This window comes from Trachypithecus francoisi, unplaced genomic scaffold (genome assembly GCF_009764315.1).
Source record: "Trachypithecus francoisi isolate TF-2019V2 unplaced genomic scaffold, Tfra_2.0 Lachesis_group8, whole genome shotgun sequence".
In the NCBI taxonomy this organism is placed as follows: Eukaryota; Metazoa; Chordata; class Mammalia; order Primates; family Cercopithecidae; genus Trachypithecus; species Trachypithecus francoisi.
The window spans coordinates 56,502,946-56,529,952 of record NW_022681473.1 but is presented as its reverse complement, the minus strand read 5'-3'; the positions used below and the strand labels follow the sequence as shown (position 1 = coordinate 56,529,952).

The window sequence follows — 27,007 nt, the reverse complement described above, 5'->3', positions numbered from 1 at the left end:
AGCCAGCCCTGAGACTTGTCTCTGGAGTCTTATCTTGACATTCCTCACTCTACCCTGCCAAGGACAACAAACATGACCAACTGGGACTTCCCTGCACACTCTACACTTACAGCTTCACTCCTGTCTTTGTGCACGCAAATCCCTCTACCTGGAATGCCCCTCCCTGCCCTGTCTCCTTATAAAAGAACTATGCCTCCTTCGAAATCTGTACCAGCACCATTTCCTCTGTGAAACTGTGCCCTACTTTTCCCCACTCTCCTCCCACCAGTAATTCAATTAATCCTCTCCTCCTAGTGAAACATCTAGGGTGGCATAAATTGCAAAGCAGTATACTGGCTTTTCATATGCCTTGTCCAATAAACTATTAAGTCCCACGAGGAAGTGCTATGTGTCTGTGCGCTGGTCCTGCAGGGGCCTAATGAATGTATGCTGATTGGAAGTGGTTTCTCCTGCTCCCTTACTTAGCCTATTTCTACTAAAAACATTTCTGGTCCAGGCACAGTGGCACACACCTGTAATCCCAGCACTTTGGGAGGCTGAGGTAAGAGGATCACTTGAGCCCAAGAGTTCAAGACCAACCTGGGCAACACGGCAAAGCCCCATTTCTACAAAAATTTTAAAAATTAGCCAAGCATGGTGGTTCGTGCCCATGGTCTCAGCTTCTCCAGAGGCTGCAGTGGGAGGATCACTTGAGCCCAGGAGGTAGAGGCTGCAGTAAGCTGCGATAGCGTCACTGTACTCCAGCCCGTGCAACAGACCAAGACCCTGTCTCAAAAAAAAAAAATTCTGTTTAAGCCCCTGGCTGATGGAGCAGAAATGATGCCCTCTAAATCCTGCTTTTCTCGGTCTCCTAAACTCTAACTTTCCTTTTCTGAGTTCGCAAGTTCGCAACCCTTGGGATCAACAACACTAGGTTGATCCAGCACTAAAAGCTGCCTTTTAAAATACAGTTAGATGGGACCTGACTAGCTTAGTGTCTGGGACATAAGTAGGTACTCAATAAACGTTATTTCTTTTCCTTCTCTTACTTCAAAAACCTTCCTGAATCTGTTCGCAAAGCAGCTCCATTTCCTCACACCTTTCAAGCTGCTCTTCTCCGAAGGCCACGCCCTTTCTGGGTCTTAATACCTGCTTAGACTTTGGCCTACTGCCTCTCCTCAGTACCAGCTGCCCACCTGCTGCCACCTCAGCCAGGGTGAGCTCATCAAAGCAGGTATAATTTTTAAGGGAGAGGCTTCTATGTCACCAGATCTAGGTCCAGCGTGTCAATACAATTGCACATAAGAGGCACTGGAAAGTTTTGCAAAGAGGATTCATGCAACTATCCCCAAACATTAATAAAAGAAACCTGGTTGTGTTGTATTTAGGATAAGAGAAAGCAAACAAAAAACAGGATTAGGAATCAGAAGACTTGGGTGAAATTTTTAATCTGCCTCTCTCACTAAAGGCTTTTTTTTGTTGTTGGTTTTTTTTTTTTTTTTTTTTTTGTAAACTGAATCAGAAATATTCTAAGCCAGGTGCAGTGGCTCACACCTTGTAATCCAAGCAATTTGGGAGGCCAAGACAGGCGGATCAATTGAGGTCAGGAGTTCAAGACCAGCCTGGTCAACTAGTGAAACCCAATCTCTACTGAAAATACAAAAAATTAGCCGGGTGTGGTGGCATGTGCCTGTAGTCTCACTTACTTGGGAGGCTGAGGCATGAGAATCATTTGAACCTAGGAGGAGGAGGTTGCATGAGCTGAGATCATGCCACTGCACTCCAGCCTGGGCTACAGAGCAAGACCCTGTCACAAAAAAAAAAAAAAAAAAAAAAAGAATATTACTTTAAATGTCACAGAAAATGTTTTTAATTGTTACGGTACATCCTTAAGTGAAAAGAAGTTTACAAATTTTACATAAAGAAAAAATTTGATAGAAAAAAAGGTTATCTTAGGTTTTCTTATCAACAAAATTTAATTCCTGCTGGGCACGGTGGCTCACGCCTGTAATCCCAGCACTTTGGGAGGCCAAGGCAGGTGGATCACCTGAGGTCAGGAGTTCAAGACCAGCCTGGCAAATATGGTGAAACACCATCTCTACAAAAACACAAAAATTAGCTGGGTATGATGGTGGGTGCCTGTAATCCCAGCTATTTGGGAGGCTGAGGCAGGAGAATCACTTGAACCCAGGAGGCAGAGGTTGCAGTGAGCCAAGATCACACCACTACACTCCAGCCTGGGTGACAGAGTGAAACGCTATCTCTCACACACACACACACACACACACACACACACACACACAAAAGAGGAAGAAAATTTAATTCTTACTTCTCTCCTTACAGCAAAAAGTTTAAATATAAAAACTGGAACCATAAAAACACTAAAAGAAAACATGAAATCACTTTTTTTTTGTGATTCTGACAAGTGAAGATTTTTCCAAGTATGACAGAAAATTCAACTCCATAGCCAAGAAGGGGGATGGCGGGAAGGGCCTTGAAGGAAAATATTTGCCTAAATAAAAATGTAAAACATGTGAAAGGCAAATAATCAGCATAAACAAAGTCAAAAAAAATTTTTATTGGGGAAAAATTATCAGCAACACATATGGCAAAGAGTCCTAATGTAGTATGTATGTAAAAGCTCTCACAAGTCCACAAGATAGAATAATGTCCAAACAGAAAAATTAACAAGGTATTTGAGCAGAAAATTTACAAAGGAATAAAATCAACTATCAGAAAGATAAAAAGATGCTAATTTCATTAATAACTAAAGACATCCTAAATAAAGTAACAATAAGAAATCTTTTTTCACCTATCAGATTGGCAAAGAGTAAAAAGATGTATAACACCTATGTTGGCCAGGGTGTGGTGGAAAGAGGCACCTCCATACACTGCTGATGAGAAGTACACTGATGCAACTTCTTTGGGAGGCAGTTTGGCAATATTTATTAACATTTATAATGAGTACACCCTTTGATCAGCAAATCTTTCCTTCTAGGAATTTTGCCTAAGGAAATAAAATACAGGTACTAGGACACATGGGCAAAGACAGCTGGATACTGCTGTTCATTACAGTCCTGCATATAATAGGAACAACTGAGAAACAATTCAATTGTCCATCAAAAGGGGCTTGATTAAATAAATTATGATATATTTCTCTAAAGAAACGCAATGCTGCTCCTTAAAAGCACATACTGAGGTGGAAAAATATCCTAGGTAAATTACAAGTGACCTGTTTTTCAGTACAGTATAATCTTTTCTTTCCATTTTTTAATTGCAGTAAAGTATATAAAATTCCCCATTTAAGAGTGTACAATTCAGTGACATTAACTATGTTCACAATGTTGTGCAACCATCACCACTATTTCCCAAACTCTTCCAAACAGAAACTCTGCAATGATCAAGCAGTAACTCCCCATTCTCCCCTCTCCCCAAGCTCCTGGTTTACCTCTAATCTATTTTCCTATCTCTATGAATTTGCCTTTTCTAGATATTTTATATAAGCAGAATCACAAAATATTTGTGCTTTTGTATATGGCTTATTTCAGTCAGGGCAGCATTTTCAAGGTTTATCTACACTGTAGTATGCATCAGAACTTCCTTCCTTTCACAGCTGAGTAACAGTCCGGTTTGTATTACTGTGTTCATACGTTTTGTTTATGCATCAGTCAGTGAACTCTTGGGTTGTTTCCACCTTCTCGCTGCTGTGAATAATGCTGCAATGAACATTGGCGTGCTTGTTTTCAATTATTTTGGGCATATACCTGGGAGTGGAATTGCTGGGTCATATGGTAATTTGGGGCTTTTTGGAGAATAATCAAACTTTCCCACAGCAGCTGTACCGCTAACACTCCCACTAACAATCTATGAGGGTTCTAACTTCTCTAAATTCCCACCAACACTTTTTACTTTCCATTTTTTTAAATTAAGAGTATACACTTTTTGTGTAAAACTAAATGTATATAAAAATGTATCATTTAAAGAATCTGTTATGGCTCAAGGATGTTAGTTTAAATATATAAATAAAAAATATAAATAAATAAAAAATCTGGTGCTACCCAATTGTTAACCATAACTATTTTTCTGAGGCGTGGATTTATAGAAGATGCTCATATTCTGCCTTACATATTCCCCATTTTGCAAAAGTTTTTAGAACACCTGGTGTTGCTTGTGTTATTTTAAACAAAAGTTAGCCAGATAGACGGCTTGATGCCTGCCTGCTGATCTGAAACAGTTTCAATGTTACATACACAGCAAGGCCCTAAATCAGCAGAGGTGAGAAGGCCTGTGTCCCAGTCCTCACTCTGCCACCCTGAGCACTCTGTATTCTCACCTCTCAACTCCCAGGCACCCAGGACTGAATCCAAGTTCCCAGCGAGTACCCTCAAAATAGACGACAGCTGTGTGGACCCACCCACGTGGTCCTTCCACCCCGGGGACAGCACTGAGGCTACAGAAGCCCCAGGTGGGTTGTCTCAGGCTACGTACGGGTAGCCGTCTCCCTTTATCTAGTATGCCTTACAAAGATTAAGTTGGGCAGCACTGTGCCAGGCAGCCTGTAATATCCCTTCCCACACTGAAACAGAATTCCACAGTTGTACTGAACTAACGAAGAAGGTAAGAAAAGGACAGCTCAGGGAAAACCTGTGAGTCACGGACTACGAAGGAGAATGAAGGCCTTCCCTGCAAAGAGAGAAGCAAGCCCAGAAAAGAATTCAAGAAACAATGATGCCAAGGAGGAGAGGGCAGCTGACATTGACTAATGCAAGTGTCTCACCTGAAGCCACAGGTGCTGAAGTAGACAGCAAAGGGCAGTGCCTGGAGCCACACTGCTCTGTGGGAACCATCCCAAAGTCACCTGCTCAGGCCTCTGTGGGAAGAGGCACTGAGGCCTGGGGAAATGAAAGTCAAGTGAAACCCTTTCCCTCTTCCAGGTGTTCTCAGCCTTTCGGCTGCCAACTGTGAACTTTGTCCTTGAAATTCAACTCCTGGCCTAAAGAGATAATCTCCCAGGCATGTCCTGTGTAAATTTGGCTAAACAACAGAATACACTCTGTGCAGCCCGTGCTGGCTGTCCCTGAAACAGCCCTGCCAGTCAGAAGCAGTGCTGACAGGAGGAGGGAAGCTTTTCCTGGCATAAATATCACCAATCCTAATGAAATCAAGTGCCCAGGATGGGCATTTTCCAAAAATCAGACAAGCATCTGTTCAAAGACGAGCACAAACCTGGAAATCTCATCCAGAAGTGATACGGATTTGGTGAAAAGAGTCATTGAGAACATGGACCTTTACCAGGCTTTGTTGATGTTTAAGAGTAAGCCACCTAAGAACATCTAAAGTAAAGCTTTGTAGACATGAAATTCTGGGTCAGTAAAAGCAAGCAAGCCAATTAACATCTGACCCTCACACCCTTATTGGCATCTCAGCTGCCAAGCCTCTTAAGCAGTGGTTCTCAAAGTGGGGTTCCCAGCCAACAGTAGCAGCATCACTTCCGAACTTGTTAAAAATGCAAATTTTTACCAAAAAATTTCTACTAAATTGGTTAACAAGCTCTCTGAGTTTGGTGCACAGTCAAGTCTGAAAACCACTGCTCTACGGCTCCAGAAAGCTGAAAGCTCTGCAGTCTGGAGTTCTGATCCCACCCGCCCCGAGACTTCCCTTACTTTCTGCTCTAAATGAATTTTGAGGGACTGGAATATCACCCTCCAGTTACAGCCAATAAAATAGGTGAGTTTCCTCCCATTCCAGTTCCATCTTCTACATGGTTTCCTAGCTTTCTTTTCCACAAACCATATCCAATTGTGTTTCCTTCCTGCTTTCTGGGGCAAGTGATTCTCCGCTTTGCTTTCTGGATGGTTCTATCCCTTAAAGATCTGACCTCAGCCAGTCTTTCCAGCCTCACCTTCTAACCCATCTGTGTGTACCTGCTCATGGCAGATGACCATTTAATGTCTGCTCATTGTGAATCAGTGATGAAGACCATCTGAACAATACCCTCTAAAGGAATCTTTCCCAAGTACATTATCTTTCCTTCAGAAGCAAGTGTGTTACTGAAACAAACTGGGAAGGGGAGACAGGAAGCAGAATCCAGTGACTTACCAAAGAAATTTCCTCCATGTTCTAGCAATCTATGCTAAATCTGAAATTCAGTTTCACCCTGCTCTGCCCTTCACAAACTATTCCATCTAAGCAGGGTGATTAGGCTGACCACAGATTTCATGAACACCAACGAATAAGAGTTTATAAATACTGCATACATTTTCATTTCAGAATCCTGGGCCTTCACTACTGATAGAATCCAAACAGGATCAAACCTTTAGAAAAAGAAGTATGGGCTGGGCTCAGTGGCTCACGCCTGTAATCCCAGCACTTTGGGAGGCCAAGGTGGGCAGATCACCTGAGGTCAGGAGTTCAAGACCAGCTTGGCCAACATGGTGAAACCCCCGTCTCTACAAAAATACAAAAATTAGCTAAGCATGGTGGTGCATGCCTGTAATCCCAGCTATGTGGGAGGCTGAGGCAAGAGAATCGCTTTAACCGGGAGGCGGCAACTGCAGTGAGCCAAGACCATGCCACTGCACTCCAGCTTGGGTGACAGAGTGAGAATCCATCTCGAAAAAGAAAAAGAAGTAACAACCCATAGAAACTAGTCAATGTTCAATTTCCAAGAAGTGAAAGTTGTAGCCTGATACATTTCTTTTCTCAAACATTTCCAACAAACTTGAAGACTCTGGAAGATATCTGTACACTAGGAAATCAGGGTTTATTTACAAACACTAGTTTACTGACAAATCACTTATTTTTTCCAAAAGTAAATTCCATCTTCTTATACAATAGGGGGAACTGCAATCTAAGACATCTAACTACTTACGGAGCGTTAAGGAGAAAGGCCATTTTCTTCCTGCCCAGATGAAGAGATGTATGTAATTCAGGTTAACTGCTTCCAAGTCTTGCCACAGCCCCACCCTCCCCAGTTATTTATATGGACTCGTATTCTCAGTATTTAACCAGGTACCCCTTTCAGAGAAAGCTTAAAAAAACCTCATTCAATTCTGCAAACATTCACAATGTGACCATAAATAACACATAATGATTTAAAGGAAAAAACTCATTAGATGTTCTAGATAACCAAAGAAGAGCTGCATTGGATATACCAACCAGAGTGGAGGTGTGGCAAGAACACATGCTTGGAATCAAACAGCCTTAGATTTATATCTTAAGCAAGTTAGCTACTCCACGTCCCTGCAGATGTTACAACATCAACAAATTAACTCACAGGTCATCCTAAGGATTTACTAAAATAATGAAATAAAAACACCTAGTATAACACAATGCTTAGAACACAGTAAGCATTACACTAAAGTCTTACCATAAACCTAAAATCTGCAGATAATTTAAAAACACATAGTGCTTGATCCCAAGAAGTATGCAGACTATATTAATTTGACTTACTTAGCTAAGCAGGTACTGCCTATGCCCACTCCAGATCCCTTTTGTTTCCTCATATTCTTATCCCCTTACCCCTTACCCCTTCTTCCCCTTTCTTCCCCTTCTTCCCCTTCTTCCTTGTTCTTCCCCTTTCTTCCCCTTTCTTTCTTCCCCCTTCTTTCCCCCACTTCCCCCTTCCCCCTTCCCCCCTTCCCTCTTCTCTTCTCTTCTTTGAGACAGAGTATTGCTCTGTCTCTCTCTTCTATTCTTTTATTTGAGACAGAGTCTTGCTCTGTTGCCCAGGCTGGAGTGGCATGATTATAGCTCACTGAAGCTTTAAACTCTTGGGTTCCGGCAATCCTCCCGCCTCAGCCTCCCAAGGCATGGGGGTTACAGGCATGAGCCACCATACCTAGCACCATACTCCTTTCACTGATTCTTCTCAATCAGATTCAATGTTCCTCTCTCTCCCTCTGAAATTTCCATACCTTATCCCAAGTTGTGCCACATCCTCCACCCCGACACCCCCTTGCTCCATATATTCTAACATGATGACTTCCTAGGTGTCCTTTCTGCATGTCAAGCTCTTTCCTACCTCAGGAGCTTTGACTGCTGTTCCCTTTTCCAGAAAGGAACTTTCCCCAAATCTGCACATTCACGGCTTCTCATCCTTGAGCTCACAATTCAAATGTCATTCTCAGAGTCCTTCTCTAACTTCTCAGGTTCCTGTTACTCTCTCTATTACATTACCATTATTTCCTTCCTAGCTCACAGCACTATCTTGATCTCATCTATTGATTTGTTTACTTGTTTACTGAAATGCTTCCCCACTCACTCTACGTTAAGCTCCATGACAACAAGGACTTCAATGTCTTAGTTATCTCTACCTCCTCACATACAGAACAAAACCTAGAACAGAAGGAATACTCAATAAATATTTATTGAATGAATAAATACATTCAGCTTCTGAAGCAAGAGAGGCAGAGTTAGATTCCCCCTCACTCCTTCGCTTTCTCTAACTGATGACAGTAGAAGACGGAAGCCCAGGGAAAGACTGTAAATTAAAAAGAGAACAGACTGAGGATTGACTTTTGGGGAACACCAAAAACTAAAAGCCATCCCAACCCCCCAACTGACAAAACATTAAGGGGTATCAGGGACCCAGGAGGATGGCACAGGTGTTGCAGTCTCCACTGCAAGGCCATGTAGACATCTGGCCTTCGGTGTTTTTCAGATGAAAAGAAGTCTGGATATCACTGCTTTCAAAACCCATCTGGGCACAGAAGCAGAATAGGCACCTACATCTAAATGGAGGGAAAAAAACAGTTGTGGGTCCTGCAACTGGAGCGGGTGGGAAAGAAACTAAAAAGGCTTTTCTATTTCCATTTAACGAGATTTAAATAAAACAACAATTTCCGGTTTCTTTTTTTTTAAGATAGAGTTTCGCTCTTGTTGCCCAGGCTGGAGTGAAATGGCACGATCTCAGCTCACTGCACACACTGCAACCTCCGCCTCCCAGGTTCAAGTAATTCTCCTGTCTCAGCCTCCCAAGCAGCTGGGATTACAGGCAACCGCCACCGCTCCCTGCTAATTTCGTACTTAGAGACAAGGTTTCACCATGTTGGCCAGGCTGGTCTTGAACTCCTGACCTCAAGTAATCCACCCACTTCAGCCTCCCAAAGTGCTGGGATTACAGGCCTGAGCCATTGCACCCTGCCCTGGTTGCTTTCTTTTTAACCTGGATCCCTGCCACTTCCCCCTGGGCACTTACTAGAATTGAGTTGACAAAACCAATAGCTCTTCTTTCCTCCAGTATCTTCACAACTAGCTCTCCCAGCACAGCCAAGCCAAGAGCAAACCGTGAGCATCAGTGATGATTCCAACGCAGAGAGGCAGGGACTCGGAAAGGACAGTGCTACGTGTTCCATGTATGTTTCAACCCAAAGGGGTGAGTCAATCAGGAGGTTGGAGAGAGGCAGAGAAAATAAGAAACCTCAGTATTGTCTTTCCTTTCTAGATTCAAAAGCCTCAATTCCCCGAACATAGCAGCCAGAGTCAAAGCCACAGACGGCAAACCAAGGTCACTGCCATTGCCAACCTTGTCTCAGGTGTCCTAGCTATTTTCTTTTTCTTCTCACACTCCTGTACCATCCTCCTTTTTCTCTTTTCCTTTTTTTTTTTAATTTTATTTTAAGAGACAGTGTCTTGCTATGTTGCTCAGGCTGGAGTGCAGTGTGTATTCACAGGTGTGATCATTGCACAGGACAGCCTCAAACTCATGGGCTCAAGCAGTCTCCTGCCTCAGCTTCCTGAGCAGCTGGGACTACAGGAGCACAAACCCATAGAATACTCCTTTATAGTTGCTGGGGTCATTCAAGTTCTTTAATTTCCTTTCCCTACTGGCATTCCTTTTTGCCAAGTGACAAAGTATATACACACAAGTCAGACCTTTTTGTCCTAAGGTCTTTGCAAATAAGTACAAAATTCCATGTGTAGTGTCTACAGTCCTCAGTCTTCACCATTTTTTATTATTATTATTATTTTAGAGACAGGATCTTGCTCTGTCACCCAGGCTAGAGTGCAGTGGCACAATCATAGCTCGCTATAACCTTGAACTCCCGGGCTCAAGCAATCCTCCCACCTCAGCCTCCCAAGTAGCTGGGACTATAGGCATGTGCCACCATGCTTGGCTAACTTCATTTATTTTGCAGAGATGAGGTCTCATTATGTTGCCCAGGCTGGTTTCAAACTCCTGGCCTCAAGCAATCCTCCTGCCCTGGCCTCCCAAAGTGTTAGGATTACAAGTGTGAGCTACTGTGTTCGGCCTTTACCATCTTTTAATTACTCTATCAGAACACATGTTAGGTCACAAATTGCTAATAAACTAAATGGGAGGGAGATTCCAGCATAACTCTGCCAAGGAAACTTACCTCCACTAAGGAGTATGGGGCACAGTTTTGGGAGCTCTATGCACCATTGAGGCTGCGCTTCTCCTGGTTCTACAGGGAGCTACTGTCGAATCTGAGCCCCTGCCTGTGAGAGCCTGCAGAAGTAAAAAAGCTGAAGAACAGGATGTTTGACCATCATCTACAGAGTTTGGTCTTCTAAAGCAAAAATAACCTTACATTGTAAACAGCCTCACTCAAAGAGTCAATCTGTGAAGCCTCTACTCTTAGGAACTCCCCATTCTGCCCTAGGCCTGTCTGGGCTCAGCAAGCCCATAAATTGGCACTGTTGATATGACCTTTCCAGGATGCATGTCAACAAGAGATAACAACAAAGCTCAGAGCTTTGGTAGCACTCAAAGAAGATTTGAGGGACTTAAAACACATTGCTAAATTTGGCAGCAAAAGTTCCTGTTCCCTGAAGTTGCAAAAGAAAATCTCTTTATAATTACACTTGCAGATAAGGAGCTACTCAGTCTCTTTAGAAACAGATTAGAACCTCCTCATCCCAATCCACCACTCCTCTGAAAGAGGAGACTGCTAGAGCAAGTCTCACCTGGGGCTGGGATCAGGCTATTTCTTGGGAAGATGAAGTACCAGGAACTGACCTTGATGCCAAAGGTATCAATGCCACAAATGCCCAGAGACATTCGCCACTCTTCACTATCTAGAGCCGTCTGTCTCCCTCACCCTCCCGTCAGCCTTCCCACTTCTCATCCTGCTCTTTGACACTGGGTCTGCCATGTCCCTATCCCTGTTGCTCATACAACACATATTACTCCTCAGAGAGGGCCCGCTCAGCCTAGAGGCTCTTTTGATTCGGCCAGATTCCCCCTCTGGCTTATAATTTCTTTACAAAAGCAAGGTACAGGAGCTCCGATCTATATGCTGATTGGGGGATGCTTATCACTGCTCTGCTGATACCGTCTGCCCAAGACACAGAGGAAGGGGATATCGCCTCGCATTTCTCAGCAGAACAAACCCAACAGACAAGCCACAAAGAAAGAAACTCAGCTGCCTGGCGCAGTGACTCACAGCTGTAATCCTAGCACTTTGGGAGGCCGAGGCAGATGGAATGCCTGAGCTCAGGAGTTCGAGACAAGCCTGAGCAACATGGTGAAACCCCGTCTCTACTAAAATACAAAAAATTAGCCAGGCATGGCAGCATGCACCTGAATCTCGGCTACTTGGGAGGCTGAAACAGGAGAATCACTTGAACCTGGGAGGTGGAGGTTGCAGTGAGCCGAGATCACGCCATTGCACTCCAGCCTGGGTGACAGGGCAAGACTTTGGAAAAAAAAAAAAGAGAAGAAAAAAAAGAAGAGAAAAGACAGACAGACAGACTGCAACACTGCTGAGGCTGGGTGCAGTAGCTCATGCCTGTAATTCCAACACTTTGGAAAGCCGAGGTGGGCGGATCACTTGAGCTCAGTTCGAGACCAGCCTGGGCAACATGAAGAAACCCCATCTCTCTAAAAAATAAAATTATAAAAATCAGCCAGGTGTGGTACACATTTGTTACTTCAGAGGCTGAGGTAGGAGGATCGCCTGAGCCAGGGAGGCAGAAGTTGCAGTGAGCCAATATTGCACCACTGCACTCTAGCCTGTGTGACAGAGTAAGACCCTCTCTTGGCGGGGGGGAAGGGGGGGCGGGCGCGGTGGCTCACACCTGTAATCCCAGCACTTTGGGAGGCCTATGCACGCGGATCATCTGAGGTCAGGAGTTCAAGACAAGCTTGGCTAACATAGCGAAACCCCATCTATGCTAAAAATACAAAAATTAGCCGGGTGTGATGGTACACACCTGTAGTCCCAGCTACTCGGAAGGCTGAGGCAGGAGAATCACTTGAACCCAGGAGGTGGAAATTGTAGTGAGCCGAGATCGTGCCACTGTATTCCAGCCTGGGCGACAGCGAGACTCTGTCTCAAAAAAAAAAAAAAAAAAGGAATAAACACTACTTGGTTTACAAGAGAATAATAAACATAACAATAACTGCAAACATTTTATTCAGCAAGGAAGCAGGAAGCACTATTTTAGGCACTTTACATTTAGCATTTAGGTTTTGTTAAAATCCTATGAGACAATGCTACCACTGCCTCACTTTTACAGAAGAGGAACTGTGGCAGGGACAAGTAACTTGTCTAAAGTTACAGAGCTATTAGACGGCAGAGGCAGAATTTGAACCCAATCTGACCCCAGAGCCCAGGCTCTAAACATTACTTCCCTATTGGATGGCTCTTCCCCTAAGACACAGACTTGTCTCTGGGCACCAACTGGCTCACCCTAAATTCTAAAGGAGAGGGGATTGCTCAGAAAACACTGGCATTTTTCCCCACTGAGAAAAGGAAACAGTAATGGCAATATTTATTCAAAGAGCTGGTCTAAGGCTACAGAGCAGAACAAATAAGTTCCCCAAACATCTGTTGACCAAAATTTTCCCAGAGCACCAAGAGAAACCTACCTTCTTACTTTCTAAAGGCTGAGGCCTCCTTGTACTGCTCTATGCATCTGAAAACAAGATTCCAGCCTCTGAGTGGTGAGAATCAAGTCAAAATGCTCCCTAGAGGTTGATGGGGTTAAAGAAAAGTTACCCAAATATTTTTTAAGTACCAACTATATATGTTGGCCATTTGGGGAAATAAAAAGTACAAAATATTATACTTGATTTCATACAACTTCAAGGAATCAAGTTGAAAACACAAGATATACACATTTGAAAAGTCAAGTCAGGGCCAGGCACGGTGGCTTACATCTGTACTCCCAGCATTTTGGGAGGCCGAGGCGGGCAGACCACTTGAGGTCAGGAGTTGGCCACCAGCCTGGCCAACATGGTGAAACCCCATCTCTACTAAAATACAAAAATTAGCTGGGTGTGGTGGCATGTGCCTGTAGTCCCAGCTACTCAGGAGGCTGAGGCAGGAGAATTGCTTGAACCCGGGAGGCGGAGGCTGCAGTGAGCCAAGATCATGCCACTGCACTCCAGCCTGGGCAACTGAGCAAGACTTTGTCTCAAAAAAAAAAAGTGTCAAGTCAGGATGTCAATGAGAACACTGAATCCATGCCTTCTACTTTCTAGAAGAGGAGACTGAACCCTAGAGAAGTCAAGTTACTTCCCAAGATCACCCAGCAAGTTAGAGACAGAGCTGGAACCAAAATTCAGACCCGCTGACTACCTGGCTGGGGCTTTCTACTCCTATACATAGGCAGAGAAATTCACAGGAAGGATGGATTACTAACAACAGCAGCAGCTAACATTTATAGAGAGCATATCTGTGTCTAGAACTAAGTCAAGTGCCTTACGTAAATTAACTCATTGAAACCTTACAGTAACCCTTTGAGGTGGGTAATATTATCACTCCCAATTTACAGATGAAAACACTGAGGCTTACAGAGATGAACTCACCAGAGGTCCACAGATAGAAGAAAAAACCAGACTATGAACCCTCAGAGCTGGCTTCAAAGCCTATTCTACGCTCTAAGCTGCGTCTGGAAGTGTACAAGGGCAGTATTTGTGGAAGCAGGGGTAAGGAGGGCTGGAACAGAGGCCAGGGTCTAGAGCACTGAGAGCAGCTTGTGAAGGGCCTCCAACGCCACACTGAGAAAGACCTCGGGCCTCACCTAGGCTGGCCAGCAGGAAAGGGGCAGGCGAGAAGCAGTTCCGGATGGACTGGTCTCCCCTGCCTGTGAGGGGTGAGCATCCCACAGCAGGAGGAAAGAGCTGAACCTGTGAAGCTGGGTTGACAAGGACTACCTCAGACTCAGGATTTCTGGCTTCTCCAGTGTGAGCGGCTGCCGTGTCCTCAAAATATCATTGGCCCCTACTCCTTCCTTTTAAAGGACACTCTCAAGTACCTTCCTAACGTGTAGGGCCAGGTCTGAAAGGGCAGTCCTCCTTGGCTGCTGGTGACTTTCCAAAGCAACTGTCTTTCTCTCCTTACCTTGCCCATGGCCCCCTGTGCCCTTTCTTTGATCCTTCTGCCTGATGCAGCAGCCGTAAGACATGGGGAGCTGTCTGTCAAGTGGCAGGAACTGAACACAAGCAGCTTTGTGTAGTGGGGAGGAAATCTTGTATTATTAGGAAATCTCATATTATTACATACCCAGGACTGCACAGACCCCAGACCAGACTACCTGGGGTCTTGACAGAAAGATGAACCAGATCCAAAATTGCAGCTACTTCTTTTTTTTTTTTTTTGAGACGAAGTCTTGCTCTGTCACCCAAGCTGGAGTGCAGTGGTGTGATCTCAGCTCACTCCAACCTCCGCCTCCCAGGTTCAAGCTGTTCTCCTACCTCAGCCTACTCAGTAGCTGGGAGTACTGATACACACCCTACTCAGTAGCTGGGAGTACTGATACACCAAAATGCTCCCTAGAGGTTGAAGTTACCCAAATATTTTTTAAGCACCAACTATATACGTCGGCCATTTGGGGAAATAAAAAGTACAAAATATTATACTTGATTTCATACAACTTCAAGGAATCCAGTTGAAAACACAAGATATACACATTTGAAAAGTCAAGTCAGGGCCAGGCACGGTGGCTTACATCTGTACTCCCAGCATTTTGGGAGGCCGAGGCGGGCAGACCACTTGAGGTCAGGAGTTGGCCACCAGCCTGGCCAACATGGTGAAACCCCATCTCTACTAAAAATACAAAAATTAGCTGGGTGTGGTGGCATGTGCCTGTAGTCCCAGCTACTCAGGAGGCTGAGGCAGGAGAATTGCTTGAACCCGGGAGGCGGAGGCTGCAGTGAGCCAAGATCATGCCACGGCACTCCAGCCTGGGCAACTGAGCAAGACTTTGTCTCAAAAAAAAAAAAAAGTGTCAAGTCAGGATGTCAATGAGAACACTGAATCCATGCCTTCTACTTTCTAGAAGAGGAGACTGAACCCTAGAGAAGTCAAGTTACTTCCCAAGATCACCCAGCAAGTTAGAGACAGAGCTGGAACCAAAATTCAGACCTGCTGACTACCTGGCTGGGGCTTTCTACTCCTATACATAGACAGAGAAATTCACAGGAAGGATGGATTACTAACAACAGCAGCAGCTAACATTTATAGAGAGCATATCTGTGTCTAGAACTAAGTCAAGTGCCTTACGTAAATTAACTCATTGAAACCTTACAGTTTTACTTTTCCCAGCTAGTTTTTGTATTTTCAGTAGGGACAGCGTTTTACCATATTGGCCAGGCTGGTCTCGAACACCGACCTCAAGTGATCCACCCACCCCGGCCTCCCAAAGTGTCGGGATTACAGATGTGAGCCACTGTGCCCAACCAGCAGCTATGTCTAAAAGAAGAATCTGGTTTGTTCCCAGCATAGTAACATCAACCTGATTGAGAGACACCAGCCCACTGTCTTCAAAATGCTGCTCTAAGTTGATAATAATATACTGGAAAGCACTGAACATTTACTATGCGCCAGGCACTGGCCTATTTACATGTATCATTTCATTTAATCCTTACCACAACTCTATTAAGTACTATTACATCCATTGTACAGATGCCTCAAAGAAGGCTGATGCACACAGAGATTAAATAACCTGCCCAAGGTCACACAGCAAGGTCAGGTTCTAAAGCTAGGCCTCTAAGACCCCCGAGCTATAGCTTTTAATCACTGCCCTGCACTGTATGTCAGATACTCACATTAAATGCAAATGATTCCATCAGAATTGCTCTAAGGCAGCACCATGCACTCACTCAGTACCTAAGAGTCACTGAGAGTTGAACAAACACACCACAGGCTAGTTCATTTGAAAACAATCTATAAAACTCAGTTGTCACAGTTGTCAGAACTCCATAAGGTAGCCTGTGTTCCAAGTCACAAGCACACCAAAAATCAGTTCCTCAAACAAAACTAGAGTTTTAAAAATAGCTGACTTGATCGTTTCTTTCCAACTTTCCCATTTCCCCTTTCCTATGACTCCCTCCCACATACCCCATCCTTTGACACTGTCAGAGAAGCTTCAACACAGGCCTAGAACCCTCACCCTCCTATTTCCAGTCCTTTTTTGGCTCTCTTCCTTCATTCGAATAGTGCTTGAAATCAGTCTCTTGGATCCTGCTCCTTTTTCCCAGCCTAAGAGCATGAGATGGTCATTAACCCGACCATCAAAACTCAGAACTGCAGCAGGTCTGTGCTGCTTCTCTCTTAATCACACTGAGAGTTCCGGAGAGAGGGGAAGAAATAACTACAACACAACATCTATTATAATATGACATAGACAGGAGTAAGGTCCATACTTGATACTCCTGCGTTCCTTCCCAGATCTTGGCCCAGACACTCTGTATTCACTGACTAAATGGGTGAACAGACCAACACTGCATAGACGGGCGCCAGAGATGCCTCTGAGCCAAGAGCAAAACACAGAGGTGTTAACCGCAATGCTAGCTACCCCTACCCCCTCCAGTGCTTCTGAGGGCCTGCACAACACTGTCCCCCTGAGTGCCCCGAGGGCAGTCTGGCCTTCTGCTAAATTGTGTAGGCCTCCGAGGTCAGCCCTTCTCTCCATCACCATCTGCTGCTCCTGAGAACTGCCTCCGCCCAGGGCCCCTTGCCTCACTCCTGCTTCCTTCCAGTAGTCTTCCTCCTGCCTCAGATCTTGTCTCCTTGTAACCCTCAGTTTATCTCATTTTTTCCCAGTTCCAAATAATCCTCCATCCACTATGTGATTTCCTACAGTCCATCTCCAGCTCACACACAACCCCTTTGGTGATGACAGGTCACACAGAGGAAGAGCCTGGAGCTCTGAGAAACTGTGGTGGTTTCGCGACAAGCCTGTAGGAATAGGTTCTGCTTTGGTTAAGAAGGCTTCGTACGCTAACAGCATATAATTCACTCTTTTATAAGGACAGTGAAATCTAACATTCAGGCAGTTTTAGATGAGAAGAGTATACTGATAGTTTCAACAGCCTCCCCAACAACAGTACATTCATTACATCAGAGCCAAAAAAAATAACAGAAGTGGTCTTTAGAGAAATTCTTCAATAAGGTAGTCTAGACTCATTTAACACCCTCTTCTCCCTTCAGAAGACATACACACACACACACACACACACACACACACACAAGACCTTTCTGGGGCCTATGGCTAGAAACAGAGACCTCAGGTTTTTTCTATCAGCACAATATTATGTGGCATGTTCCCCTAAGACAGATGCACCCAGTAGTTCCCCCGACCCACCTACTGAGACAGATCCACACAGCACCTCCCCTCCAGGATGAAACGAATGCCCAGCCTCCCTAGCTCCCGCCTGCCAGGAGAAGGCTCTCACTAATGCAAGTTTTCCCACAGGCTTTAAAGACAAATCTCTGCAGACTACGCCAGATGGTCTTTTTTTTTTTTTCGTTTCATGCCCTCGTGGCCCCTTCTCCACTTTCCACGGTCCCTCCAACTCAAAGAACTCAATTATCTGCCTGCAGATTTTCCCTTCCCCTCCTCACAGCCTGCCCTAAACACACCCGCCTCCCAAGCCCAAGCAGAGGCACAGAAGGAAGGCCAAGCCAGAGCTCGGAAGGGCTGCTGCCAGGCCTCCCCCAGCCTCAACTATGTGTTCCCTGGGCTTGGCTGCCTCAGACCACTCTCTTAGGCCCAACAGTGGAAATGGGGACACTTCCAGGGCAATGACAGTTAACAGCTAAGAGGAGTGACAGGAAGGAAGACATATTCTTTAATCCTTCAGTCCCACCTGCCCCACAGGGAGGTGCTTCAGCAGGTCCAGGCCTCAGACCCTCCCATCTCCCTGAGGTGCTAGGTGGACCTCCTGTAAAGCAGTTCCTAGAATCAGATGCAGCGGGGAGTGGGGCACAGCCTCTCTTGGGTCTAGGCTACCAGTGGGGCCATGATACTTGGATTGCCCTCCTGAATCTGTACCCCCGCCCTTCATTCCAGGGAAAGAGGCTGAACCAGCAGGACCAAGGGTGCCCTTGGCCTGTTCTCCAGTGTATTTCAAAGTTTCGTCTTCCCTGGGTGACTGATATCTAATTTTAGAGAGAGGGAGCCCAAGGGGAGAAGGTACAGGAAGAGGAGTAGAAGAAGGAGGAAAGAGGGAGTGAGAACAGGAATGTTAATTTTTAATCCTTAAGGAACATAGATCCAATTTGTGACTCAGCTCGGGAAGCCGGACTGCTGGGAGTGGGGAACAGCTGTAGCCCCAATCTAAGCTGTGGGCAGCTTCTCCTTCGGGCCTTAGAGGCTGCTGTGACATGACTCACCTAGAAGGGGAGCTGCTTGCTTTGTTTCGTTTTTGTTTTTTGGTTTTTTTTAATCTGCCTACTATGCGTCTGCTCAAGGGCTTCTTCCCAGACACCACTCTGGGACATGGCTGGCAGGTTTTCTCCACCTTACAGTAAAGCTGGGGCTGTGGGTGAGGCACTCTAGTATGCCATACGCCCTATCGACTCACTGAGGACAGACCTGGGACTCTCCTTGCCTGGAGTCTCCCTTCCCCTGCTCTTCCATTCCTTGGCACAGTCCCACGGCATATCAAGAATCTCTGCCCTTGGAATTCCCACTTCCTTGTTTCTTTTCTTTCCCCAAAAGCTGTAGCCTTACGAGTTCCTGAAAGACCTGCCCAGCTCCCAAGAAGTCTTTCAGAGCAATAACACTTTCTCCCAGTTAGAACCCTGCCTTCTAAACCCAGAATGGAAGAGAAAGACCTCTTTGCCCACTGCTGAGTCTCCCCAGCAGGACCCAGCAGTATGAGGGAACCAGGCCTGGCATTCATAGCCCCTCTTCCAGCTGCTAAAGTGTATGGTGCCACAAATACAGGCAGCTATGGGACACAGGAAAAGCGATGGGTCTTTTGGAATACCTCTCCTCTGTACTATATATAAACACATGAGTCAGGTGACCAAGGAAAGCTTCCTCTCTGCAGGATCGTCTATGAGGCTCCAGGTCTACGGTGAACGTCACTCTTATGAAATGACCCAACCCAAGGAAAGCACCATTTGTTTCCTTAAACATCCTGAAGAAGTCTTTTCAGATTTTTCTCATGTTTACTTATAAATGCAGAAAGGAAGAAGGCACTTTATAAAATGAGAGAACCAGAACCGAGAGGCAAAGTGACTTTCCAGAGAGAGTTGGGTCATTCCTCAAGCTTCAATTCACAACATGTTACATTAGATAGGATGTGACTTGTTTCTAACTACTTTCACGGAAGTTATCCCACTGGCTCCTTCTAACAGTCCTGTGAAGTTGTTCTTATCATTACCTCCATCTCACAGGTAAGAATCTGAAGCTCCTATTAGTTAAGATACTTGCCCGTGGCCACCCTGTGGGAACAGAATCTAGCCACTGACTCAAGTCTAGCAACCCAAATCCATTTATCTTTCTGCTATACCAAAAGAAAGAGCACCAACTCCTGAAACTGGATCTCTGCTAGCTCTCTTCACACATGTGGGGATGGTAAAATTGAAGAGCTCCAACTACACACACGAGTAGAAAAGAAGGCTGAGGTTCTGGATTTATACTGCCAACTGAAGGGCCCACTGGCTCAGTATTATGTCACATCCCTCCAGCAACATATAGGTTTCAACTAAGCAGAGGATCCCTGGAGTGTAGCAAAAGGAGGAATAACTTCAGAAGTGGCCCATCTGAGGTCCAGGGCCATGGAGTTCACCCTCGTGGACCCTCAGGCCACAACCATGATGCATACGTGTACACATTGAGGGAGCCAGAACTGGGGATATGGCCAGTGCTTGCATTGGCAAGCTGACCCGAAGTTAATCAGAATGCCCCTTCATTGTTTGCCAGAATACAAAAGACATTCTGTTCAGAAAGTTCAAGAAGAAAAACTGAAGAGCCAGGACAGCAGCTGTTCCCTCATCCCACAGAGAAACCAAAGGCATTTGCAAAGTTCCCTGAGGCCAAGAAGTGAATTTAAGACATAACATGGCTCAAGTGGAAGCACATTCCCTGATGGGTCTCCCTTGCAGGGAGTGTTTGCTGCGTTCATCCTCCTAACTATATTACTGACAACCCCACTACCCTACCACCTAGAAAACTGCCTTTCTGGGAAGGTCTCCTTTCCTAGGCCACACTGAGCTCACCACGTACCACTCCTCTAGGTCAGAACAAGTTTTACCAAAACTTAGGACAATCAGTGTAGGAGTGCACAGCGTGGACACTGCGTGCCCTGAGATTTGGTCAAAATGTAACCAAAGGAATCCACCCAGCACAACTACAGTGCCTCATGTCCCCCAGCTCTTAGCAGCTGCCGCTGAGAGCTCACCCTGGGACATCTATATGAGAAATCTGTTTGCAGGCCCCCCAACCCCAAGCCAGCCCCCTCCCCCACCTCCTAGGAAAGTCTGTGACCGACCTTTTAATGTGGGAGGACAGCTTGATTCTTACCAAGCTGCCTGGAAGAGAGAGTGCAAAACCCCAGCTCAAGCATCCCTGTGACAGCGCCTCTGTCCTAATAAATGGTCTAGAGGGAACTTGGAACTCACCACAGGCTCCTCGCTGAGCTTAATTAGCCTTTTTTTTTTTCCCATTACAGGTCAGACATAGCAGCACCAAGAGACAAAACAGACAGTGTTCACTAGGACGAACAAGTGGCTCAAAAGGCACTGGCCTTTCCCCGTAAGAACTACAAACACCACGGGAGTGATGTTAACTCAGTTTCTTCCATATAAAAGATTCTTCCTGTAAAAATATCCTGTCCCTTTGTGCTAAATAAAAGTAAAATGATGCTTTTTAGAGTGAAGTCTAAACACCTCAGATTCAGCAAGAGATCAGTTAGATTTGCAAAGTCAAGAAAATTGGCTGTTTCCCTCCTCCTTAAGCTAATAGAATCCAACTGTTGGAGCATGACATCATTCCTGAGCCCCAAACCCCGAGCAGGGACTACAGACACTCGCCTGCCTCCCAGAAAACAGCCAGAGAGAAGGGCCAGGAAAGGAGGCCAAAGGATCCCAGCCCGGAGCTGCCCTTACCTGAAAGTCTCGCTGCTTTTCTGCCCACTCCATTCTCACACCACAGCCGGCTAGGGAGCCCACGGCCCCCAAATCCACTGGCTTAAGCTCCGATACCTGCTGCGAGCTTCCCACAGCTCCTTCCTCTGACCTTTCGTGGCGCTCCTCGCAGCCAAGTGAGCAGAGCACTGCTAGCCGGCCAGGCCAGTTGTCATGGAGACCCTGTCCTCGCTAGGCGGGTGCGCGCACAGCAGCACGCTCTTGGCCTAGCGCGTGCACAAGGGCTCTCTCGCTCGCGCTCGCTCTCGCGCTCGCTCTCTCTCTCTCTCTCTCTCTCTCTCTCTCTCTCTCTCTCTCCCTCCCTCCCTCCCCTCCCTCCCTCTCTCTCTCTTTCTCTCTCTCAGTTCTGGGAGGCTTCCATGAAACAGCACTGTCTTTTGATCAGCTCGGTTTTTGCACGCATTCCACTCCTCCTACCTCCCTTCCAGTCCAACAGAGGCTCTAAACTGCTCCTGGGAACTTGCTTGAACAGCTCAGAGGGGAGAAAGGAGAAGACAGTGAGTGGACTTGTTTTCTTCCCCTCCAGTGTCTCATTTTTTATAACTTGGAAGAATCCCTGCCAAGGGGGGAGGGAGCTAGCTGAAACGCTTGGAGGGGAAGCCAGCCCTTCCTCTGGGTCCTGGAGCTCGGGTAGGAGGGACCCTGATGCGCTGCCTTGACTTGTTTGTGCACTTGGGATTTTTCCGGGCACAACTGGGGCGGAAATGCACTCATATCCCAGGAGCTCGCCTGGACTGGTCTCTCTGCTTACCTTGCTGCCTGTCCAGGTTGTGGCGATGGCTTTAACCAGTGCAGGGACTCATGGTACTAGTGGTGGCGCCTAAGCAGTCTCTCATCTTCCTGAAATGGAGAGCAAAGACACTCGGTCAGGACCAGGAAGAATCCTGGGCAAGTCGAGAGTCACAACCCAGACGACAAACCTGATACAAATACAGCCTTGTCTCTCTGCCCTGCTCAGGGTCTGCAGCTAAGGCGCAGGCTTCATGGGAGCTGCTGTCACAGTCAGTAATAATAATGCTCCTGTCAGAAAATAAGCACAGTCCCTGGGACACGGCAGACCCCCTAAGTTTAGTCCCATCCCCATCCCCATCCTGTCCCTTCCTCTCCCCTCTCCCCAGCATACATTTCTGCTTTGTAACATTCTATTTACATGTATCATTTTGTTTGATCCTCATAACCTTTTGAAATACACTGCACAGATATTTTTACGACCATTTTTTCAAGTTTATTTATTATTCTTTTTAAATTTATTTTAGAGACAGGATCTTGCTCCGTTGCCCAAGCTGGAGTGCAGTGGTGCAATCATAGCTCACTACATCATCAAACTCCTGGGCTCATGTGACCCTCCTGCCTCAGCCTCTGAAGTAGCTGGGATTACAGGCATGCACCACCATGCCTGGCTACTTTTTTAATTTTTATTTTTATAGAGACAGGGTCTCACTATGTTGCCCAGGCTGGTTGTGAACTCCTGGCTTCATGCAATCCTCCTGCCTCAGCCTCCCAAAGTGCCAAGATTACAGGCGTAAGCCAGCATACTGGCCTTATGGCCATTTGATAGATGGAAAAACTGAGACTCAGAGAGATTAAACATTTGATCTGCCCTTATACAGTTAGGCAGTCAAAGAACTAAGAGAAGAAATCAGCCAAGTTCCCCCTAGTCCAGCACACTTTCCACTAAAGTATATTGCCACCTGATTTCAAAAACTGTCAACTTTGTGATAACCAGTTATGAGATAACACTGGGATCCCACGGGAAGGTGGAGCATCCTTGTTAAGTTGTGGTGAGATACGCTGACTACCATCCTTTCAGCCTAAAGACCTTAAGACAGCATCTCTGAGATATAAAATGTCCTGATGCACCAGACCTACCCTACAGCTATGTATGACCTTACACTTTTCTAAACTACTCTCAAAATCTTGGCTCATCTGTTTGACATGACAAGTCTGAAAGTTAGGGCTGGCATTATTATACTAATTTAACAGATTTTTTAAAACAATTCTACAACAAGTAAAATTACTTGCCCCAGGTCACGGAACCAGGAAATAAAACCTAGAAACAATCCCCAAGCCTTTCAAGTCTCTTGAGTACATTAAGCACAGTGGTTGCAACAGCACCAGGGGTCAGAAGACCTTGGCAGTGCCTGACTCCACCAGTAACGGGCCACGTGCCACTGGGCAAGTCATGTGACTTCCCCCTTTCCACCTGCAGAGTCTACTGACAGGGCTGGGGCTGAGCATCGGAAGAGATGCTGTCCGTGAAAGCACTCTTGAGTCAGGCACTGAACTAAGAACTTCGCTCCTCTCAGCAACTCCTCACCAAAAACCAACAAAAAACACTGGGACAGTTAATACCCTCCCCAGGATGAGGACACTGAGGCTTAAGAAGGATATTTTCCAATGTTGCTCCCAAAAACAGTGCTAAAGGTCCTGATGTTATTTATTTATTTATTGGCATGAGGTCTTACTATGTTGCCCAGGCTGGTCTTGAACTCCTGAGCTCAAGCAATCCTCCCACCTCGGCCTCCTGAGTAGCTGGGAATATAGGTGTGTACCACCACACCCAGCCTGATAGATTCTGTAATGCATCCTATGCAGAATCTCGTGTTGTTGTTTTTTTAAATTAATTTCCAGCATATTGCAACATTCTCAAAACAAGATTCTAATTGACTTGAGTTTAAAAGGTAAATATATACCAGAAGTTAAGGTAGGAGAAGTGCTATAAAATCCAACAGGAAATGACAGAATGGCACAAATCCTAAATGGGGGGCACTACTGCTTTAGTGAAGCAATCAGAGCTTCAAAGGGAGTGAACTTAATTACCTACTATAAATCCCCAACCTCACGCAAGCCCCAGCTGAAGAATCCCAAGTCTACAAAGAAAGACAAGATAGAAGGGCAAATGCAGTATCATCAAATCACTAAAATTCCGCCTCTTCCTTGTCCAAAAGGCATCCCTCTGCTCTCCTCCTAATGCTCAAAATGCACATTCCACTTGCCCAGTCTCCATCCTGAGAAAGAAGAGGTGATTCCACCCCTTTCTACAATAAGATAATATTAATAATACAGTAGTAACACCAATTAACACTTATTGAGCACCTACCATATGCTAGGCATTCTTTTAAGCAGTATGAGGGACAAGGGGTCAGGACTGAGTACTAGAGCTGATACAAGTCAGTTCCTGAAGGAATCCAAACTTAACAAGCCCTCCAAACCAGACCCAGAATGTGGGCCATGCTCCCCCTAGTGGCATGCTGGAGTTATGGAGGCTCCTTAGGGCCTTGTCCTGGGGGAAGGGACAAAGGAAGGGCCCGGTTAGTGACAGAACTGGAATGACTGCTTGGGTGATGCTACTGTGTACATACTCCTGGAACTGGGCAGAGCCAGGGACAGTTGAATCCCGCCACTGCCTCTGCAAGACTGGATTTAGACCAATCCTACCTGACCTTTCTGAAGGATAAGGATCTGACAACCTTATATAAGCTCTCTGCTGTCTGCTGAGAGGCCTGCAAGCATACATGTGCCAGAAACCTTGGAGACATCCTCGACTCTCCCTTTTTCTTTTTCCCCACATCCAATCCATTTCCCAACTGCAAACAATTCTACTTCCAAAATGCATCTTTTATCGGTCCACTTTTCTTCACCTCTGATGCTACCCATCTCTCACCTGAATTATTGCAAAAACCTCCTAATTGCCCCAGCTTCCACTCTCCCCTCACAAAGCCATTAGAGCTGTCTGAATCACCTTTTTTTACACCAGATCAGGTCATTTCCTGCTTAACACACTTCATTGACTTCCCACTACACTTAGGATAAAATCTAACTTCTTACCAGGACCTACAAGGCCCAGCGTGATTCTCCTCCTGCCTTCTTTCAGCACATTTCCTGCCCTTGCCTGACTGCGCATCAGCCACATACAACTGCTTTTAGTTCCCCCGAAGTGTCATATTTTTTCCAGGTTGTTTCCCGTTGCCGGGACACTCCCCTCCCAAGCAGTCTTTGCCTGGATAGTTCTTACTCACCTTGCCTCACCTTGACTCTCCTGTCTCTTGACTTTCACAATCCTCCAGTCTAAATGAGGTTCCCACACTTGTCCTTCAGAGCACTCACCATGCTGTGTAATTATGCATTCGTACAGTTATCTGCTTAATCTCAGTCTTCCCTCATGAGTTCCTTAGGATACGAACCTTGACTATTTTGCTAACCACCAATATTCCCTGCACTAAGTGCAGGGCCCAGCTCACAGCTGGCACTCAATAAATATCTGCTGAATAAAATGCATAAAACCCCATTTCTTCCTGTCCAACAGGAAGAAGAAACTTAGAGCAGCTATTTCATGTCACTCATTGCCTCTTTTCATAGACTCACAAACTATAATTACATTTCTTTTCCTCATGTGCCTTGCCTGTGGGCACAACCAAAAATTCCTGTAAAGTCTCCTTGTGGTTTGTTTCCCAGAACTTTCCTGGTCACCCTCCTGCGGCTGCCCTCCAGGGTTTTATAGCTGCTTCCATTACTAGTGCCCACTCACAGGCCTCCACCACCGCCGGGTCATTGCCAGAGCACTGTGTAGGAACGGCCCAGCTCCCACGATGACAAGGTTCTCTCAGGCCAGCAGCTCTAAGGACAAAACGCCTCCTCTCCCCCTCATGGTGCAGGCCACTATGCTTGTAAAAAAATACATTTTTACTTAAAAAAAAAAAAAAAAAGTCTTACATTTTATAATTTGGAGATGGGTATAAAAAGTTCAGAAAAAAGGGGTTCTGTTACTAAAAAGAATTTCGAACACTATGGTCTGGAGGAAAAATGAAGGTCTAAACAACACCAACAGCAGTGTGAGTGTGAATACGTCCAGCGTTCCCTCTTCTGGCCTATGCTCCCACCCAAATCTGAAATCCTCTGGTTTGATCTCTTGCCCACACCTCTCCTGCTACCAACCACCCCATTACAGGGACAACCACAGTACACTGCCTGGTTCTTTGAACACTGCCTGCATTTTCCTCTCCCTCCCTCTATGGCTCATGCTGTTACCTTTATCTGAATACCTCTCCTTTCCCCACTAACAAAATCTTACTGCCTTCAAGGTCCAACTCAGTTATCACCTCCTCTGTAAAATATTTTTCAATCTCCTGACAGAATCTGTTTGTCTCTTCTGCAAATCAACAGCAGTTTAAAGATGCCTTTATTATAGCGTTGATATCACTTTATCACTGTTACTTGCACACCTGTCTCCCCCACAGACCTGAGCTCCTCGAGGTATATCCATTTTAGTCTTTTTTTTTTTTTTTTTTTTTTTTTTTTGAGATGGAGTCTCGCTCTGTCACCCAGGCTGGAGTGCACTGGCACGATCTTGGCTCACTGCAAACTCTACCTCCCGTTTTCATGCCATTCTCCTGCCTCAGCCACCCGAGTAGCTGGGACTACAGGCGCTCGCAACCACGCCCGGCTAATGCTAATTTTTTGTATTTTTAGTAGAGATGGGGTTTCACCTTGTTAGCCAGGATGGTCTTGATCTCCTGACCTCGTGATCCGCCTCGGCCTCCCAAAGTGCTGGGATTACAGGCGTGAGCCACCGCGCCCGGCCCCACTTTAGTATTTCATTCAATGTGTGCAATGAGTGTGTGTGAGATAAATGAATCATTGAAAAGATTCTCCAAACAAACAACAGAAACAGCTATTTC

General features: G+C 45.7%; 1 protein-coding gene across 4 annotated transcripts in view; it reads right to left on the bottom strand.

Moving 5' to 3' along the window:
- The window catches only part of DENND2B (DENN domain containing 2B), a 184,667-nt gene that overhangs the window by 102,376 nt on the left and 55,284 nt on the right, over positions 1 to 27,007 (bottom strand). For 3 of the 4 annotated variants that reach the window (XM_033206354.1, XM_033206353.1, XM_033206352.1), the window contains one exon: positions 22,081 to 22,169. The gene's annotated coding sequence lies outside the window, so the exon portion shown is untranslated. Of the gene's footprint in view, positions 1 to 21,290; positions 21,600 to 22,080; positions 22,170 to 27,007 lie in introns of those variants that run through there. The other variant, XM_033206351.1, reaches the window with a different exon arrangement.